Genomic DNA, 4,669 nt, shown 5'->3' on the forward strand with positions numbered 1-4,669 from the left:
TAGTTTTTAACAATTGTTTATATTTTGAAGCCCAATGAGGCAAATTTCTTTGTGATTTTGGGCTATATAAATAAAATTGAATTGAAATGAATTGAAAATGAGTTGTCTGAAACGCTAATATAGTTGGAACCTCTTCCTCTGGAGACGGCCGCATAGCCAGCCAGGTGCAGCATCACAGGCGGGGACCCAGCTTCACCGCAGCGAGGCAGCGACGCAGGTCCCCATCTAGAGCTGCAGCAGCTGGACAGCAATCGACCCAGAGGGAGAGGATCCAGCTGAGAAAGCACTGGAACATAAAATGAAAAGTGAAAATAAAAATTAAACATAATCAGTAAATACTTAAAAAATAAAACATAACCACAAAGATTATTAAAATGAATTATTAATAACTCTGTGTGAAAACGTAAAATGTGATCACATAGATACATTAATAAATTCAAAATAAATAGAGATAACAAAATTAGCTACAAGCATGGTTAAAAAGATGGGTCTTAAGGCCTTTCTTAAAAGCAGCTATGCTCACTGCAGCTCTCAGGTTCTCTGGCAGACTGTTCCACAAACGAGGGCCATAATGCTGAAAAGATGCCTGTCCGTATGTTTTGGTTTTCACAGGTGGAACGATTAGCAGACCGGTACCAGAGGACCTCAGGGTCCGCGAGGGTTCATATTTGACTAAAAGATCAGACAAATAAGAAGGCGCAAGGCTATTAAGACATTTAAAAACCATTAAGAGTATCTTAAAATCAATACTGAAGCTTATGGGGAGCCAATGGGATTTTAAAATCGGAGTGATGTGGGCCCGCCTCCTAGTCTTTGTGAGAACTCTTGCAGCAGAATTTTGTAAAAGCTGAAGGTTCTTGATGCTACCTTTTGGAAGACCAGTTAAAAGAACATTGCAGTAATCAGTTCTACTGATAATAAAAGCATGCATCAGCGTCTCCATGTTAGCAAGAGAGAGAATCGGGCAGATTCTAGCCAAATTTCTAAGATGATAGAAACCAGTCTTGATCACCTGCTTAATCTCTGTGGTGAAAGTAAGTTTAGAGTCAAAAGTAACGCCCAGGTTTCTGACTGTTTCTGAACAACTTAAAGAAAGTTCTTTAAGTTTCAAACACTGTGTCATGTCTGAGCTCCTCTCAGCCCCTCCTTTTCCCTGCCTTGCTGAGCTGCCTTGATTGCTCATCTGCCTCACCTGTGCTGTCAGCTATTTATGCCTTGCCTCTCCAGCTTTTTCCTGTCAGATTCTTCTCGACCTGAAAACCAAACGTGCGAGATCCCTGCTCAAAAAACTTCTCCAGTCTGCCTGCCAGCTGAACTCCAGTCTGCCTGCCAGCTAAACTCCAGTCTGCCTGCCAGCTGAACTCCAGTCTGCATCCAGTCTGCCCGCCAGCTAAACTCCAGTCTGCATCCAATCTGCCTGCCAGTTAAACTCCAGTCTGCCTGCCAGCCAAGCTTCAGCCCTCATCCAGTCTGCCTGCCAGCCAAGCTCTAAGCCTTGGCCTCACCTCACCCCCGGACTTATACTCCTCTGCAATAAAACTTTCAAACTTGCCCTCTGTTTTTGATGCTTTACTCGGGGTCCTCTCACAGACTACCCAACACACTGTTTATCTCTCTTGGCTTCAGGACCAATAACTAAAATTTCCAACACACTCTCAGTAAAATGCGTACGTATGCCACGACTTTGCACTATGAAATACCGTGTATAATATACGCCAAACACCGTTTATGCATGCATATGATACGGAATTGTAGAGAATAGGTTGCGCCGGCGTACAATATACACGACTTTTTAGGTTTCGTTTTGACCACGTGGTCAGAAATCCTCCGGCTCTTTTCTAAATGACGTCGTTCCTGGTTAAGGTTAGGATTACGGTTATGGTTAGGGTTAGAAAAGCAAATTGTTCGTTTGTGGGGCTGTCTGTGATGCTCACGCCTCCACCAGGGGACGTGTCAATCGTGGAAAACACATTTTAACACGTTTAGGACCGCGCGTATTATATGCACGCAAAAACCGGTTTTGGCGTATATTATACACGGTATTTCCCAAATCGTGGCATATGTACGCATTTTACTGAGACTGGGCTGAAAATTTCTGTTTTCTCCTGACTGAGCTGCGAAAATTTATTTGCCATCCATATTTTCACATCTAAAATGCAGTTAAAAAGTGCTTCTATTGGCCTTGTGTCATCAGGAGGCATATCTATGTACAGCTGGGTGTCCAAGGCACATCTGATATCGTTAGTGATTTTTAACAGGGCCGTCTCTGTGCTGTGGTTCTTTCTAAAACCTGACTGGTTTATCTCAAAGATGTTGTTTTGTGAGAGAAACTCATTCAGCTGAATAAAAACAAGTTTTTATAAATTCTTGCTTAAAAATGTTAAGTTGGACACTGGTCTGTAGTTATTCAGAACTGTAGGATCTAAATTTGTCTTCTTTAATAAGGGTTTCACCACTGCAGTTTTAAAGGCAGTGGGAAAAACACCTGTTTGAAGAGAGCAGTTCATGATGTTTAAAATCTCACTCTCAAAAGTGTAACATGAAGGTTAAAATCACCAGTTAATACAATCATGTTAAAGGAAGTGTGGACAGCTGCTAAAAACTCAGAAAACTCCTCGATATAACCAGTGTTGGATTTTGGTGGTCTGTATGCTGTGATGCATAAAATTGGAGGGCTGTTAAAAACAAAAGCATTATATTCAAAACTGGGGTACTGATCCAATGCAATTTGCTTTACCATAAAGGAGTTGGACATTATGAATGCAGTACCACCACCTTTTTTGCCCTCCCTGGTTGAAAAAAATAAAGCTAAAGCTTGGAGAGGCTTCTGTGAGAACAATGGGTGTATCGTGGTGAGTGGACAGATCCCAGAGCAGAGTCAGGAGAGATGGTACAGCGGTGAAGTTTATTAGCCTCACAAATACAAAAAAAACCCCGAATAACTGACGCACACTGGTAGCGGAGGCAGGGAGCTAGGCCGAGGAGAAGCTTTTACCAGATCACCAAAACCAACAAAGGAAACAACACCTAACCACAACAGGGTGCTTTCGTGCTCAGCCATGTTTCGGTTAAAAATAGAGCATCAATTTTATAATCCAGAATAAAATAATTTATTATAAAAATCTTGTTGGACAAAGATTGAATGTTAAACAGTGACATGTTAAAAGAGGGTGGTGGGTTGTTGGCTGTTGAAACTGATTCATGAGTCTTTGGTGCTTCCTTTAGAGGGCGAAGGAAGTGGATATTTGGTTTTCTCCCAACATGTCCCCTCATATCAGACCTGTTTGTAATAATGGTCTCAATGGGATAAACTGAGGGTGCAATAGTACTTGGAAAGGAAGGGGTTGTTTGCTGAAGAATGAGAGATGAAGGGACAGAAGCCAGTCAGTCATTTTCACACACAGATGAAGTGGATGTTTGAGCTGGGGTGGACATGGCAGGGGCAGGTGATGTCTGGACACAGTGTCTAATGTTGGCTGTTAAAACCTCACTGCCCAGTGGAATGGGATGGATTCCGTCAAGTCTATAAAAGGAGGGTCTGTTCCAGAACAGGTTAAAATTGTCAATAAGCATAAATCCATTCTGTCTGGAAGCAGACTGGAGCCAGGTTTTGACAGACAGGTGAGCATTAACCTAGCAGTTCAGCTTTTGACCTTTTATGGAAATTTTGTGGTTTGTGGACATGATGACAGCAGCTGTCCTAAACAACCCACCAGGTGATGCGACGTCACGGTTCGTCTCACCTGTCTGTGAGGACCTCATAGGGGTGACACAAGGACACGGGTTTCTGCGGAGACTGAATGCTTCTGATGTTTTGATAGGACAGACCCCCTAAACACCAGAAAATAGTTTATTTATGAGCTTATGAGTCTACTTATTTTAAATTACTGTTTAAAAAGCTGCAGTAAAAGTTTCTGATCTATGTCTTCTTGAAGGGTTTCAGTCTCATTTCAGATGATCTTCAAGGTGATCAGTTTCCTCCATCTAAGCCTGTCTTCAGCATCCTCCACTCTAACACCAGCCACCTTCATGTCTTCATTCACTGCATCCATAAACCTCCTCTTTGGTCTTCCTCTAGACCTCTTTCCTGGCAGCTCTAGACTCAGCATCCTTCTACCAATATATTCACTGTCTCTCCTCTGAACATGTCCAAACCATCTCAGTCTGGCCTCTCTGACTTTATCTCCAAAACCTCTAACATGTGCTGTCCCTCTGATGTATTCATTCCTGATCCTATCCATCCTGGTCACTCCCAAAGAGAACCTCAGCATCTTCATCTCTGCTACCTCCAGCTCTGCTTCCTGTCTTTTCTTCAGTCCCACTGTTTCTAGTCCAAACAACATGGCTGGTCTCACCACAGTCTTGTACACCTTTCCTTTCATTTGTGCTGAAACTCTTCTGTCACACATCACACCTGACACTTTTCTCCACCCATTCCAACCTGCTTGCACTCTCCTCTTCACTTCTTTTCCACACTCTCCATTACTCTGTACTGTTGACCCTAAATACTTAAACTCCTCCACCTTCTTTATCTCTTCTCCCTGTAACCTCACTCTTCCACTCTGGTTCCTCTCATTCACACACATGTACTCGGTCTTACTGCGGCTAACCTTCATTCCTCTCCTTTCCAGGGCAAACCTCCACCTCTCTAACTCCACCTCCACCTGTT

The sequence above is a fragment of the Oryzias melastigma genome, linkage group LG5, assembly GCF_002922805.2.
Source record: "Oryzias melastigma strain HK-1 linkage group LG5, ASM292280v2, whole genome shotgun sequence".
NCBI lineage: Eukaryota > Metazoa > Chordata > Actinopteri > Beloniformes > Adrianichthyidae > Oryzias > Oryzias melastigma.